This window comes from Procambarus clarkii, chromosome 47 (assembly GCF_040958095.1).
Source record: "Procambarus clarkii isolate CNS0578487 chromosome 47, FALCON_Pclarkii_2.0, whole genome shotgun sequence".
Lineage (NCBI taxonomy): Eukaryota > Metazoa > Arthropoda > Malacostraca > Decapoda > Cambaridae > Procambarus > Procambarus clarkii.
This window is the reverse complement of record NC_091196.1, coordinates 26,024,330-26,041,749: the sequence shown is the minus strand read 5'-3', so window position 1 is coordinate 26,041,749 and position 17,420 is coordinate 26,024,330. Positions and strand designations below refer to the sequence as shown.

General features: G+C 38.6%; 1 protein-coding gene and 1 long non-coding RNA gene across 2 annotated transcripts in view; both read right to left on the bottom strand.

Moving 5' to 3' along the window:
* Window positions 1-551: 551 nt before the first annotated feature.
* LOC123748407 (uncharacterized) lies at window positions 552-3,330 on the bottom strand. The gene is made up of 3 exons (XR_006771770.2): window positions 3,052-3,330; window positions 1,041-1,127; window positions 552-716 (listed from the first exon to the last, which is right to left on the bottom strand). It is a non-coding gene; the product is annotated as an uncharacterized lncRNA (long non-coding RNA).
* Window positions 3,331-6,267: 2,937 nt separating this feature from the next.
* Window positions 6,268-17,420, bottom strand: part of LOC123748409 (protein Fe65 homolog) — a gene marked incomplete in the record, with an annotated part of 258,091 nt that continues 246,938 nt past the window's right edge. Inside the window, 1 exon segment of the mRNA XM_069302187.1 lies at window positions 6,268-17,093.

Here is a 17,420-nt window from a genome sequence, read left to right as displayed (position 1 = left end):
TCAGCAGAAGAGGAACGGGAGCGAACACGAAGGTTGCTGGGAGGATGTCCACAGGAGGTATCAATGTAAATCCATATGAACCACAAGTTGCAGTGCAGGATGGAAACCTCCAGAAAAACTGTAAATATGAGTCACCTAACAGGACCCAGAAACGAACCTGAGGGGAAAGAACAGTCTAGTGCATTTCCGTTATTTTTTTCCCTTTTGTACAATCTGCGTTGTATTTCTAGAGTGGTCCTCTTTCTGACCCTCACAGGCACGTGCTTCAAGCAGACTTTGTATGCTTCAGCTATCAGTTGAGCTATTCCCTGTGTGGGAGTTTTGTCGCTTAAGACCATCTCCCATTGAATGTTTGCAAGGTCTACATTTATTTTATCCCACACGATCCTCTTATTGTTGAAAATGAATTGATTGAATACCCCTTCTCGCTTCTTGGGTCTCTTAGAACGCACTTCAATGAGCTTATGGTCTGAGTATGTAGTATCCGAGATTGTAATGTTCACAACAATGATGAACTAATCAGAAAAGTCTAGTGTTTCATTCCTAGTTGGTTCTGTAATCTGTTGATTGAGCGAGATTTTGTCACAGAATACGAGTATCTTAAAACTTTGTTGTACACATATTGGATCATTCTTGTGCTCTATCCAGATTTTGCAACTGCTCGGCTGTAGTGATTAACGTTGTTACACATGGATTCAGGCGCCAATATAACCACCCTGCAAGATATACATGAAGGATTAATTACATATACATCAAGAGAGATTTTGAGTACCTGCATAAGGGTAACAGTATATCCTGAGTACATTTCATTGAAGAATCTAATGAGTTTTAAATGCTTATTGCAAAGAAAACCTAAAGCATCTATGCTTATCTAAATTTAACTATTACCAACAAATAAATATTAATCAATTCTGGCTTGTCAAGTTATTCAAGTGCAAAGACATTTTAAAACAATAAATTGCTCGTAATGCATATCTAAATTCTCAAATATGATGTAGAAAAAACAAGTAGCCAATACTGTCAATTTTCAAATTCTTTACCTATACTGTACTGTAATTGTGAGAAGGCTGATGAAATCCATCTGGCAATCGGTAACCCTCATTTCTTCAGCTAACTCCGTACTGCATCTAGAATGAAATAATATTCCATTAATATCAGATTTCAAATCAGTTATCAATTAGCTTTCCAATACAAACAACTTATCTGTACAAATGGTTAATGTGTATGTACTTAGCCTTAAAAAAAACAAGTCACTGATTTAGTCACATTGCTGAACAAAAAAATTAATGGTTTATTAGCAATAGTTGAGCACACTTGCAATCAAGAATTTTATATCTTATTTGTTTGGATTTGTTCTTATTGCGAGTTTGTTAATATCAAAATGGTCACAAACGCTCAAAAAAATTTGACCAAAACCACACTAGAAATTGGAGACGATAATAGTCCAGGGCGGATAAACGTCGTCAAGTTGATTGTGCTGAAACAAAGGAGGCAAAGGCAATAAATAGGTAAGAGTAAAATCTTGAAGGAAGGAAGACAAGAGCAAGGCAAAAGGTACAGGTGTAATAGGAATAAGAAAATATTTTTTTCTTAAAGATTGTAAGAGAAAACGAGAGATGAAAGAAAGGGTAGGCCTATGTTAGGTCACGTTTGTTAGAACTTCAAACATTTGAGTATACACAGAGGGAAAAAGGTCAACAAACAACCAGTAAGAATCCGAGTCCTGGCTATCTGAGCTGATTCGAGGAGACCGTCTGTGTAGAAGCAAGAAGGATAATTTAAGGAGCACCAATCAATAAGATCAGAATCCCTAACATGACTGCTGACAAAATGTCCTTCTGTCATGTTAGGGATTCTAATCATCCTATTGGTCTTAAATTATCCTTCTTGCTTCTACACACGTGAATTTAGAGAATTCTATAACCAATGTTCCAGCGATGTGTCAATATTTCATTCAAAATGATCTGCTACCAGAAATTTTAGCCAAATATCCCCAGTTTGCTAACTGTAGGTAGTAAGTGATTGTAACCTATCCACCGCTGCCCACTGGATGGGGGGCGGTGTGCAGGACAAACATAATTGTGACACTAGCTCTCCACATATGTCAGTTGCTTAATTTAGAAACTGTAGCTTGTAGTCGATCTCTAACCCATTGTTGATGTGATGACTTATATTGAATTTTGTAACTAGCTCATCAAGATTGTAACTTGCTTAGCTAAATGAATTGTGGGGTTCAGTCCCTGAGCCCATTATGTGCCTCTGTAACCCTTTCCACTACCACCCACAAGATGGGTATGGGGTGCATAATAAATGAACTAAACTAACTAACTTCTACACAGACGCCGTCTCCTCGAATCGGCTCAGATAGCCAGGACTCCGGTTCTTGTTGGTTGTTTGTTGACCTTTAACCTCTGTATACTCAAATGTTTTAGACTTTCTAACAAACGTGACCCAACATAGGCCTTCCCTTCCTTTTATCTTACGATTTTAAGAAAAATATTCTTATTCCTATTACACCTTCTGTACCTTTTGCCTTGCTCTTCTCTTCCTCTAAGATATTACTCTCTTACCTATTTACTGCCCTTGCCTCCTTCGCTTAATCACAATCTACTCTATAATAGTCCAGGAGCCAGATTCACGAAAGCACTTACGAACCTGTATATCTTTTCTCAATCTTTGGCGGTTTTGTTTCCAATTATTAAACAGTTAATGAGCTCCGAAGCACCAGGAGGCTGTTTATAACAGTCGATTGGGAAGTTTTCATGCTTGTAAACTGTTTAATAAATGTAACCAAAGCCGTCAAAGATTGAGGAAAGATGAACACGTTCTTAAGTACTTGCGTAAGTGCTTTCGTGACTCTGGCCCCAGGACGGACAGAAATGTAGTCGTCTCTTCAGTTTGTAGTGTGTGTGTTTTGAGCATTTTTCAGCCACGATATTGTGACTTAACCTGCACTTAAAAAAATTACTCACAAACACAGTAAACTCCACCCATACCAGGAACGGTCAAGGAACATTTAGTATACTACACACAAAACATAGCTGTGCTTACCTTCAGTGAATCTGGTCAACGTTCTCCAACACCTTGTGTGCTCTAAACCATAGTAATAATGATAAAAACGTAAAAAATAAAAATACATCGCCGGCCGACGAGACACAGGACCTCCTCCCCGGCCGACGGTCGCCGGTAGACTGAGCCCCTCTGGGTCTCACCTCACTCCTCGCTCGCCAGATCTGAATTGCTGGAAGCTATTTAAACTAGCTAGTTGGGTGGTTAAATGGCGATTATTGCTCTCCAGAGGGGATTTATCTTCACCAAACTCTTTATTAACTTCATCAACGTTGATTACTTTCGTTTTTTTGCCCGAAATGCTATGCGTACTAGTGGCTTTAGTTATTGTATGTACTACCTCTTATCTTTAAATCTAACAGAATGATTGTCCTGTAACGCTGCAACTATGTTTGCAACTATGTACTGTTCCTAAACAAATTATTATTATTGTTTTTAAATTGTATAATTCAGCTGGAAAATATAGTCAGGGCAAACGCGGGGGACTTTTTGACAAGCCGCCGGCTTCCTATCTTCGTCGAGGTCATTAGTGTTAATGGTCCCTCAAGTAAATTCAGATAAATAAAGGCTCAGGTGTGGTATTCAAGGTTGTATATCAGCTGTATAGAAGTGGATCAGTATTTTATGGTGGTGCCAGTAAGGGCTTCCAGGATTGGGTCGTTTGGTTTACAGGTTTACCAAGTAAGAAGTGAAGAGTCTAAGTACACGCTAAGGTAGTTATGTACCTGTACGTGGTAGATGGGTTTGTTCTTTATCGTTGAAGAATCTATTTTTTTGCTTTTAATCTGTAAACAGGTTTTGTTTGTGCTAACAAACCCCATTGTTTTATCCAATTAGTGAGGAGGTCAAGTCACCAGTGCTGTTTGCAGTGCTGCTATGGTCTGTCTAATTACCCAAACCTCCTACCATTACGTAAGTAATGAAGAAATATAACATATCTGCTTGCTATAATGTTGGTCCTACGTGTAGAACAGGGAAAAAACATATTTTTACTGTGAGGTAATATAATTGTAAATCAAAATTAGGTGAAACTATATGTGGCAAGTAACGCAATAGGAAGTTGAAAATCCAGGCAACAATGTTGTGGAGCGACTTGTCCAAGATATATTAATTAATGATTAATGAAGATTAACCCACCCAAAAGGTGGCACGGACATGAATAGCCCGTAAGTGGTGGCCCTTTGGAGCCATTACCAGTATCAATAGATGATACTGGAGATCTGTGGAGGTGCGACTGCACCCAGCGTGACGGGTGATGTCTCCCGTCCCAAGATATATTGTTGCCTGGAGGTTATATTAGGTTAGGTTAGGCTAGGTAAGGTACAGAATTGGCTGATATGCCAACAAACACACTCCAGGCAACAACATATCTTGGATAAGTCACTCCATAAGTGTCCCTTGGATCGTCGACTTCCTCTGGCATCACCTACCACTTGGTTTCGTATAACTTTGTATTAAAATTATATCATTTTAGAGTGAAAATATGTTTTGTTCATGTTCTACATTCAGCACCAACATTATAGTGTATAAATATGTCATATTATTTTATTACTTACGTAATGCTTGGAGACTTCGGGTAATTAAATGGATACGTGCAGGCCGGTGCACGGGGAGCACGTGCGGGCTGGTGCATGCAGAGCATTGATGGTTCTGATGATTTCATGACCTTGATACAGTAGGTCATATTGAACTGCACAATTCTTTCATACGTGGTGCGGATTTTCAACTCCCTTGTGTTAATGATTTAAATGTCCATGTGGGGGACACAAAGAACTATACTCAGGGCATTTTTTTTGTTGTTTCTAATGTTTTCAGCCTAGTGAAGAAAAAATTCATGGTGTAGGGTGTGTGGCAATTTTATATATAATAAACATCATATAGAACATTCTGGCTTATGTGACATTGATATAAATGTGCTTATTGGTTACCACTATGAGTTTTTCCTTGTAGTCTTCATTTGAGCCTAAGATTTCACTATTAATACCCATGCTGATGTAAATTTTTTGAAAGGGTCAAAATCTAAGAAGTAGGGATCTCGCTTTTCCCCAGATACAAGTTTCATGTGCTGCCTTCCGTCCAAAACATGTACAGTATCTGCAGTAAAGCTTGTGCAGTTATCTATACTCTAAAAGTGCTTTAATGGCTCTGGAATGTTATTAACCTTGTATCCCACAGTAATAAAAATCCAACATGGGTTATATCTCGTCTTTATTATGTACTAGAAACCAGAGCTTTACAAGACGTCCAGTCATATTGGTGTTGCCTCAGATGCCCTAATGGATGCTACACCTAAAGATATCATATGAATCCATTCCACCTCCCACCTGGAGTACAAGGGAAAAGTATGGGGCTGGGAAGAGAGAGGGGTCCACAAGTGTGTGATGGTATACTAGAGCTGAAGGTGGAAAGGAGGACACCCTAAGTATATGATGGAGTATCAGGGCTGTGGAGAGAGAGTAAGACATGAGTATATGATTGAGTAATGGGGCTAAGGAGACAGGGGGGCTCCAGAATGTATGATAGAGTATTGGGGCCTGGAGGAGTTATGCTTGTGTTCTGTCTACTTGCAATACATATTATCAGTATACTATATATCAGTGTATATGAAAAAATCAGTAGGAGCCATGAGGAGGATTCGAACCCACACATTTGGTGTTCCCAAACACACCTGCCTTGCGGCTGGCTACCTTGTGGTGATTCTGAGGATCGACGTCAGCGCAGCCCGATCTCTGACCAGGCCTCCCCGTTGGTGGTCTGATCAACTTGGCTGTTGGCCGTGGCTGCTCACAGCCTGACAAATGAATCATAGCCTGATTGATCAGGCATTCTTTGGAGGTGTTTATCGAGTTCTCTCTCTCTGAACACCATGAGAAGCTGGCTAGTTATGCCCCTTATGTGTGGAAGAAGAGTGATGAAACGTCTTGGATCTTTGATGTTGAGAGAGTTCTGTCAACAGATGATTCCTCCTTATGACTACAACTGGTTTTCTCACTGATATATCATACACACACACATACACACACACACACACACATGGAATGCATTAGGAAGTGATGTGGTGGAGGCTGACTTAATACACAGTTTCAAGTGTAGATATAATAGAGCCCAATAGGCTCAGGAACCTGCACACCTGTTGATTGACAGTTGAGAGGCAGGACCAAAGAAATAAATAGATTAAAGGGTGAATAAAAACACACATTATCCTATGTAATAATGTATTTTGCTCACACCTGGGTATCAACATTGATAAAGTTTGTGTAAGCGCCTGCAATGCAAATAGACAGGCACTTAAATACATGACTTGCCAGAAGAGTTGTACATACATGTATGTGTAACTTAAATACAAAAATACACAAAATTCACCCATAAAGTATTACATCTCAAGAGGCATTTCAAAAGAAGTTAATAATATAATGCAAAAGACCATTCAAGTTGTAAATAAATACCATGAAACTATATGGTAGTTTCTTTGGTCTTTTACACTGACTGGACATGAACAATAATAAACAAAATTACAAAACTCTACCATTAGATGGGCTAATGTGACCATTACATATGGTCATTGCTGTAACAATATTCCCTCAAATTAATAACTACCAGTGGAATGTATAAGTATGGCATTATCTAAACTTCTGCAAGAACCTTTTAACTATGAAATCAGGAAAATAATATCTACCAATATATATATTTATCCTTACTTTATACAGTTTGGTTAAAGACTTAAAATGAAAAAGCTCTATGAGGTTCTGCAATGTTTATTTACATTATCTGATACGTTATAATTGCCCCATTATAAACCGGCAGTCCTATGAGATAAGTCACAATAATGGGTGATCATGCTGATGCTGGTAACTATGACAACTGTCGTAACATAACCAGCAACAATAATCCATAATGAGATTCTACATGCAATTGAACAAGAACATTTTATAACAACAATGTACTAATTATCAGTATGTTTGTACAATATGGCAGCAATCAGGAAAAATTTGTTCATGTAGCTATATTTAATAAGCCAATAAAACTAATATGTACCATAATATTAAAATAAAGAAGAAAGACCTTTTAAGGTGCATTCAGTTTATTAATAAAAACCACCATCAGATTTCTGAGAATTGCCTTCAACATGCAGTAACATTTGTTACTTTGTATGTTATGAGTAAGAGAGAGACTATAAATTACGATTTGTATGGACAAATGGGTCAAAGTTGCTGGTGTAGCTACCAGTACTGTACTCTTGCGTGACCGTGCTGTGTGGACTACTCCTACAGTGACCCAGCTTACACAATCACCGAGTTTCTTTTAAGGTCGTCTCAACGCACCACAATATCATTATTTTGTTTAGTATCATACTAAGCTTTGTTCTTTATTATAGTGTTTTTGCAGTGTTCACTAAACAAAAAACAAATAACATATGACCAGGGATCAACTAGGATGCAACAGTGATCCGTTGAGACACTTCCTTGACTATACCATAGAAACCTACCTGATGTATCATATGACTTTCATGGGTCAGTTTAGGAGGCTCCAGTAAATGACCAGAGTACTGTAAAACCCTATCAATACAGTGGTTCTGATTTACACCCGCGACTTGTTATTTACGTTTTATTTTGCAATGGGCACAAGGAGATATAATATTACTGTATATGCTATAGATGGGAGCTACAAGCAAAAACAAACATCAGATAGGGAAAATTCACATCCCTTATCTGTGCCATCTAGTTTCTATAGTGTTTTTTAACAGCCATTCTTGTACACCCAGGTATTCTCTCTTAGGTATTACAAGATGTCTAGGATCCTTGTGCTCATTGATGTTAATCCCTTATATGTAGAGTTTCTCCAGTCAAGCTCCACTCATAAGTACATTATGTTAACGACTAGTTACTTGCCTATATGCGGTAACAAGAGGACATTCACTCACATTCAACAAGATCAGAAGTAGCCTACATGAGTTCAGCTCAAGAGTTACAGTCAGTGTTAGAACAAAGCTGAGAGAATCTGGGATGGAAAGTTTTGACCCAGAGACATGATTAAAATAATAGTAAAACACTGCTTATAGTGAGATTAAAAAGATCTCTAGATTTGCAAAACATATTTAGCAAATTGTTATGGCAGCTATATTTTAAACACTGACTTACCAATTTGTGTTTCAGCTGAAGAACAAACACAACTATTTTCAGCACTTTTCAGCATGTACATCAAAGTTTTGTTAAATAGATATATTGACATTATAAAATAATTATTGACAATACTGTACTGTGAAAGGAAAAAAATATTATGTTTGATATGCTTAGACCTAAAGTGGTTAAGTCAACATATAACATACAGCTCTTTCCCATGACAGGAATTGTAGAAGCAGAGAAAGAGACACAGTTGCACTAGGCCACAGAAAACATTCACAATGTACATCAATGTGTTAGTGGTTAGCAAAACTTCTATGCAAGCAGAGGCACAACTTGATCCCCTGCTGATGATCTCCTTTCCGGGAACACTGTGAAGCTTAGGCTGCAGTCATAAGGAAAGAATTCCCAAAGAATTCTTGGGTTATGCCCACTTAGAGGTTGCTATTGAAGTTGACATGCCAAAACGAGAGCATAGGAGTATGTTCTTATGATATTCTTACATTTACAAACTCAGTATTAGTGAGTACGTGCAAAAGATTTGTGACACAAGTTAGTCTACACACATCCAGCCATTCTGGGCCCTGCTGAGCGTGCGTACACCATATCACACGCATACACCAAACCATACACTCTCATTACTTGGGCTTGGAGTTACCCCTTTGTAATGGACTCTATGCTATTTCCATGTTCTACTGTTGTACAGTATCTATCTTTTTCAGTCACATCTACTATATATATCACTTATGACACATTGGATGTCAATCTGCAGGTAAGTGAAGGGTGTTTAAACAGGAACTCAAGAGGTTAGAAGGATGATGGAAGTACTGTACCAGCACAGGGATTAGACATATGGGTCCAGTGAAAAAGGAGAAATATAGGTGGCATACAGGATCTACTTGGCCCATAACACTGTGGAGGGACACTTTCATAGCTTAGGAAAGATGGTCTTTATCACTCTCCAAACCCTCTTAACTTTGTAAGTAATAAGGCTGAGAGAAGCGAATGCAGAACCTGCTATTTTCATTAATGTCATCAAGATGGATAATGCCAGCTCTCCATGCTTATCATCACAGTGGCCACATTAAACATTAGGCTGTTTACCAAGTAGATTAAATGGCACTTCATTCCTGAAGGAGACAACTGCAGTTCTCATTCATTCCGCAGTGTACCTCCCAACTTGTCCAAGCTGCCATCCTGATCCTCTAAATCAGCCTCTTGAAGAATTTCTTCCTCCAAATCAATTTCTTCCTCCAAATCAATTCCCTCTTCCAAATCAATTCCCTCTTCCAAATCAATTCCATCCTCCAAATCAATTCCTACTTCTATGTCAATTTCCTCTTCATGTGATGGGAATAGATCAGGAGGAAGTTGGAGGCGTAGGAGGGCATCCATAGGGGACATGGGTGTGGCAGGTGTGGGAGGTGTCTGCATCATAAGAGCTGGGGTAGTTGGGGAGCGATGGAGATTATATGAATGGGGAGAGTCACATGTGGGAGAGACCAGTGCCTGCACCTGTCGTGAGGAAAAGGGACACCCTGACATGGTTGGGGAAGGGGTGCCTCCTCCAGGACTGGTCAGGTGGCGGTGTGGGATGACCTCACGCTCTGCAGGTTGGGCCCAGAAGTCCTGAGAGGTTAGTTACTGTTAGTAATGGGTTAGTGAATGGAGGGAGTAAGTGAAGTAGTTAATCTTAAAACATGTTACCTTTGCCAAGTATGCAATGTGATGAATTGGGGTATCAATACAAGCTACAAAACAAAATTTGGCATACTAAAAAAAACAGTATTGTATACAAGAAAAACAATCGGTGGGTAGATAGTCTCACGTACATATGAATATGGGCACAACAAGCAACAAAACTATAGCACAGCACATGATTTCAGGGTAAAACATATTAAAGGAAAAAATGGAAGGGAAGAAAATGAAAAGGATTAAAGATCATAGCAGATCAATGACAAAGGACGGCAGATATATAAATGAAGAACATACGGTATGGGAGATGAAAGAAAAGCAACTACTGTATGTGGTGAAGAAGGTAGGCAGATGTGGGAAGGAAAAATAAAGACATGAAGAGATGAAAATAAAATTATAGGAAATGTTTAATTGTTTATGTATGTGAAGGAACAAAACATACATGTGTGAGCTGGAATGAATTTTTAATTTAATTATGATGTGTCATGTATGTGTCTGCAAATACAAGTAAGTGTATTCACTAAAAATTATATGTAAGTGTATACATTAACTCATAAATGTTATTTTCCATTTCTGGCTGGGCCTTTTCAGTAGCTTCCCAACCTAAGCACTGGTCAAGCCCTGTCATAAAACGATGCACCAGGCCTCTGAGTCTTGCCTGAACTAATTTTAACCAGGATTAGAATTTGTCTCTCCTCAAGGCAAAGTGAGCTTGAGAACAAATAATTGTTCCAACAGTGAGCAAAAAACAAAGACCAGAAAACATAAGAGCAACAAGGCAAACAACTGCTTGGAGGCAAACAACTGCTTGGAGAAAAATTAGGTACCTGTAGGTACCTAATTTTTAAAATAGGTACCTATTGCATTACAACACACTGTAATGCAATTTTTACTCCTGAGCAGCAAGTGTTATATTCCGAATGCTTATGCCTCCAAAGTACAGGACAGAAAATGGCTATTATTTCCCCTCAAACTTTGCTTTGACTTTTGCCAAAGACAGCTTAGGGAAGACGTCTTGAAGGTACTTGAAGGCTGCCCTCATCTGGTGTCTGTGGTCAGTTGGGTTCTTAGCTTCCACCCTTGGATGCAAGCTTAGGACCCACAGGCAATGTTGTGCCTGGGCTTACAAGTAGCAGTTTTAGGGGTTACCCCCTTCAAAGGATTTGATGGAAGCTGTGGAGCCCAGTTTCCCTTCCTGCACCCCTGTTGTATCCTTGTGATGTGCATGATGGCTCTCCTTCTCAGGGTTTCTTGGACTTCCATGGTTGACTTTCTATCTATTCCTTCTTGCATGTCCCAGGGTTCTAATAGAACTGTAGACTCTGCCCTGGTGCCTAAGGACCTAGGAATTAGGGTCCACTAGTTACTGAAAGTTGCACTAGAAGTGAGTGCTGCAATAAAAGCCAACCAAACCTTGGCAAATAGTCAAATGGTCCTTTGACTTCAAGGGAAAAAAATGTCTATTCAACTGTACAAGTGTCTGGTGTACCTCCATCTGGACTACTGCATCCAGTTATGGAGACATCACCTTTGAAAGGATATACTGTATCTACTTTCGAGAAAGTTCAACGTATTGACAAAAATCATCGCAGAACTCACATACCAGGAAAGGTTGATGGCCATAGGACTAACAACACTGCAAATCAGACATGACATGACATGGCTGATCTTATAGACCCTTAAAATACAGTACTAAACAAGTTGGAGGATATTAATCTAGACCACTTCTTTAAAAGGTCTAATGTAATACTGTACTGTATATACAAGGATAAGAGCTTCGAGATTAATCAGCCACAATGTAGGACAGAAAACAGGAGATGCTTTTTCACCCATAGGGTTATTAAACCATGGAATCTCCTACCTGCCAATGCCATAAATGTCTATACATTACTTCAGGACAAAATCCAGATGGAAAAAAAATCCTCAAGAACAATAAGGGAGACCTTCGACAAGCCATCAGCTTCCTGTCCTCTGTTGAGGCCACTAGAGACAGACAGTGGCCCTCAAGTAAATTCAGACAAAACCTTCTTCTGTAGTGGGAGAGGTTCTTAGGGTTTAGGCTTACTTAAGGAAATTCCTTTGCTGCCTTTTGACCCTTTTTAGATTTTAGTTCTTGACCCTGAGTGTTTACTGTTTAGAGAAGATGAGTTTTCTTATCATATATTTCTAAACTGTATCCTAAGTCTTTAGAGTTTGAACCCTTTTCTGCTTCCTGGCTGTGGTATGAGGTCCTAAATATGTCCTGGCTGGCAGATAACTCTTTTTTGGATAAGTGGCATCTTTTTTATAGTAAAAAAATACTTGAGGAGGAGATGATTGCCCCCATGTGTTTTATGTCTTATTGTCTTACTTGGTCTTATTATTTAAACTCCAAAACTCTGCTGGGTTTTAAAATACAGCTGGAAAAGATTATCAGGACATACGGGGAGCTTTTGACAAGCCGCCGGTTTCTTGTCCTCGTCGAGGCCACTAGTATTAGTGGCTCTCGGGTAAATTCAGGTAAATGTCTTTAGGGATCTTCCTTTACAGCAGGGCATAGCAACACCGTGTCCAGGTGCTCAAGCTGCTTTGGCATCAATTGTGGCAGACTACAGGGCTCACATCCACTTAGTGAATGTTCTCTTCCTGTGCAGTTGCCGCTGTGCCACTGCCTTTGGTTATTGCTGGAAGGTCTTGGTTTTTTCCATCAGGATATTGAACACTTATTGGGCAGCATGAGCTTTGCATGGTTTAGCCTATGGGGTTACTAAATGAGTTTTACCATGTTCTCTGGTGAACAACCTTTGCCATGATCAGAAACATAGTGTGTGTCATACTTCATCTGAAAGGAAATCTTGCATTGTTGTTTTCCTCTTGTGGTTATTCTGGGTACTCTCTCTCACTGGCTTTTGGGATGGCTGTGACCTTGCCCACCATCCTTCGGCTGTCTTATGCATTATTTTACTTCTGGAAGCCTTAGTCTGGTGCCTTTTGGCTTTCATTTTTCATAAATGCAGGCCTTCTGTACCAAGGAACCCCATGTGAATTACGCTGGGGAGATACCGAGGGATCCTTCCAGAAATCAATCATTGAATGTAATTAAACTAACTTCCTCAGCGGGACCCTCAGTAGCTCCTTGTCTCTGCCTTATTCTCTTCTTCCTCGTGGGTTGGAGAGGTTCGTTTGGGCAGCTTAAAACTGAGGAAGCATGCTGGTAGATACCCTAGGTGACCTTCGCTGCTGCCTGGTAGTGGTTAGGTGTAACACAGTTGGGCATTTAACAATTGTTTGCTTCATTTCCTTTGGGTACCTAATTTTCTTGAAGCATTTGTTTGTTGTGTTGCACTTATGATTTCAGATAAGTTTTTTCTTGGTTGTGGGTTCATCACTGATCTTCATGCTCCCCCTCACCTCAGAGAGTGTCTCATTCTGGTCTTGTCTGCTGGTAGGCTTATGTGGGTCTAAGGGGACTGGTGCATTTCCTCAGGACATGGATGGACCCAACTTTTAACTCAAGGAGTTACTAAGGAACCCCACCAGAAAGGGGCATTTCATTACATTAAACACTTGAATTTTGTGTATGCAAAAATTCCCCATGTAATGTAGTAAAGACCTGGATTACAGATGATAATTTAGCAGTTAAATTTAATATAAAATCGAACTTTACCAAGTGAAGTATAACAGTAGAATATATTTTTATAAATAGTTTTTGGTAAAAAATCATTTCATTGTTAAGTGAGGGCACACTACATACTCAAAATTAGAAAAATATCAGTAGTGAATTAAGTTAAAAAAATATCCAACTATTCTTTGTCATAATACCTCACAGCAAAATAATTATTTATTCAATGTAAATTTTCTACATTGACTGTTTTTAATTGTCTTTTATACAACTACTGTACTGTATAATGATAATATTTTTTAGAATGGAAAACTACCACAATATTAAAGAATTCAATGTCATGTGACATGAAGATGAACAAAATTTATTAGACATATTTCTGAGCAAAGGCTTCCTAAGATGCTGCAAAAGCCAGAACCAATATGGTCGACCTGGGACTCGTTAGAATCTTGTTGACATTGTCCCCAACCTTGACAGTGATCTTTACAAATTACAGTATCTTGGGAAAATTGGGAAAGGTCGGCAGTCAGTAATTCTAACTCATCCTACCACCAAGGAACCAACTCAATGTAGTACAAAAGAATGAATGTTGCCATCAACATTCCTTACAAGCAATATTCATAAAACACAAGGAATGTCAATTATCTCGCTGCTAACTACTAGTTAAGAAGCAAAGTTACCAATGCCACCACTAGGTGGCAACACCTGTTATCATGTAGTGTTAGAGGCGCCAACCGGCGCCAACTACTACTTGAAGCCTTGGTTTCTGAACCTGGTCTTGGGTTGGCAACTTAATTTCATTCCTGGTTCTTAATCTCTACCAGACTCTTCAAGGTCTTGAATTCACATGGGTCCCCAAGGCCTCTGATTTTTTACATAAGGAATTCTTAGGGCTGATTTATTGCTATTTGTATATATATGGCAGGTGATGGTGGATTTCCTTGCTAGTCATTAATTTGAGGTGGAATTGGCACTGCTACAGGGCGTTTGTGCTCTGCCAGTCATTATTCCCTCTGTGGCAATGCTTATGTCTTTTTTTTACATTTTGGTTTCTCAAGCACCATCTCACTTCCAACTCTATACTAGAGTTTCATACTGGTCTACTCTTCTAGAGTCATTATTGCTAGTTGGGTTTGTGCTTGATCTCTCTTCGACTGCTTTTGTTAAGTTAGAACGTGCTTTCTTTCCACCTATGTCCCTCCCATGATCTTTTAAGAGCTTTCTTGGTCTTCAGACATTGTTCTAGATTTTTTGCCCTCCTGTTAGTTTTAGGTTTACCCTTTTTATGGAGACTGTAACACTAAAGGCTTTGTTCATTCTTATGGAGGACTGATAATCAAGTCAGTGAGTTACACATGCTCATTCATCATTCAGAGGGATTGTTGTTCTGTTGTGGGACACGTTTGTGTGACTACAACCACCTTCATCATTATTGGCCAAGAATGAGTAGCCTGCTTTTTATTGTAGTTGTCCTCTCTTTGCATTTTGGTTCATCCACTCCAATGTTTATCATAATCTCTGTGATAGTGTTGAACCATTATTTCCAGGCATCCTGTACCTTTTGCTCTGCTGGTCTTTTTAAAATCTCTGCACATTAGCCTCATATTCCAGAGTCTGCCTTTCCTGGCTTCTTCATAACCATCAAAAGTTTGCTATGTTCACGGTTTTCATCTCTCCAATACCCTGCTCTAACATTAAGGCCTGTGGGTTCTGGGGGTCAAACAGTTGGTTTGTATCTCATTGTCTCCCTTATGTGCCTCACCCTCAGTGTCTTTGTGTAGCTCTTGGTAGATTACTGTATCCTCCATTTGATGCTGGTAAATAGCTGGGTACCAGTGGCCTCCACTCTTCATGTCTTCAGCTCCATTTTCTTGTTACTATAGTTTTAGTAGCTTTGTTCAATATGGTTAGTTGGCTAAAGGGATGTCCAAGGGGTTGTCAACACCGTCAGCATTGTTATGGTAACGAGTGCTGTACCTGGGTGTTAACAGGATTAACCGTTTCTTATCAAGTATTGTACTGGTAATTAACAAAGTGATAACTGGCATTCCTAGAGTTTTCTGATTATTGCTTGCAGACTTGTTGAGAGTATTGCTCACTCATTTGTATTACAGAGAGCTGGTATTTTGGTACTCACTTGAGTTACACTTGCTACTGTCTTCCTTCTCTGGTTATGAAGGAATATGGTTGACGAGAAGAGATGGGATGATTAGAGTTCTGGTTAGACCATATGAACTTTGGCTGGGGAAGCATCCAAGGGACCTACTCAGAAAGGAGTGCTTTACTGTGCTTAACACCATAATTTTGTTTAGATATGTGGTCTTTTTTCAGGGTTTATAAATGAGCTCACCAGCTCAAGAAATATTATTGAATAGAAAAGAATAAAATTCAGATTTTACAAATAAAACATTAAAAATATTCAAAGGAACAACTGAGTTCTATTAGCTTATTGAACACTACCTCAAATATGTGAAAGTTACAAAATTTAAAAATAATATATTAATATTTGGTAACAAGACACAACCAAAAATGCTGCTATATATTGCATGCTTATTATAAATCTCACGTTACGTACATTACTAAGTTGTCTAAGCTCTTGGAATGACAAACTCTGGATACTAATCCAAAGCACATACAGTATTTACTGAAAATTTTGGCACACTTCGTTATGTAACATGTGCTGAGATATATTATCAGCTCTTTCAATAGTGATTTACATGCAATAAATTTACATTAAAAGAAGCAGGCTGAGGGATAACTAGTCATTGCCCATATACTTTCGACCATCTCGGGTTTTGAATGGTGTGTGGCATGCAGAAAAGATAACTTGTATTAAGCTAACTCCTCACATTAATACCACTCTCACATTCACAACTGAAGGCAAATTATAGAAATAAATATCCTCATCATGGGTCCCAAAAACATTTACACTTTATGGTATTTTTGGCTTCATCTGTAACTTTCTGGATCCTATAGTGATTCATGCACTCAGTTCAAACACTATCCTCATGTGCCAAAGATGGCAGAGGATGATGAACAGAGATTCAGCTTAACACTTAATAAATATCTAGACTCTCGATAGTGTGGATAAACTGCTTGAAATCCTTAAGTCATGTTTTCAGTTCAGGATTTGTTTTCAACTTAAATCCAATGTTTATTTGGTCATCCTTCTCATCCACATAGTTCTAGCTGCACCAGTATATATACAAACATATCTTTTAAAATTTCCTATTGAACTTCAGCTTTTTCTTAACTTCAAAGTACTTAAATAAATTACTGTATCTCCATCCTAAATGCTGCTTTGATATAAGTATTTCTAGTCTTCCGTCGCCAATTAATATATTTATTAAATGTGAAGAACAACCTTGTCAATTATCTTATACATTTAATTGAATATCACAATCAAACTGAAATTCTATTACACATTAAATTCATTCTCACACCATTTTCTTTTCTTGTAACCACTCGTAATTGATATAGCTACAGTACTACAGTATTGACGAGAACAGTGCATAGTTCTTCAGCGGTGCCTCATGTACTTAATTCAATTAACTTGACTCTCTGCTCATACTCAAACTAGTCAGTTCCTCGACTGCTATCTTCATCTTCTGTAGTGAGACATGGCCAGGTCAGTGATACTGTATATGACACACTTTCACATTTCCTATATAATATTATAGCAGAGTGGATGTAATGATGACAGCTTTTCCATTGTTACAGATACTGAAGCATTGGTTCAGAAGATGAATTTACAAATTGGAAAGTTTTTTCAAAATCACTCAATTTAAGATATCAAGATTGCTGCTAAAAGATACATAAGAGCTGACAGTATTTTACTATGATGCAAATATGTACAAAAACAAAGATACAGTACAAAGAAAGAGTTTATAAAAGATAAGATTGTAATACTGTATGCTTTGTTACAAGATACATGC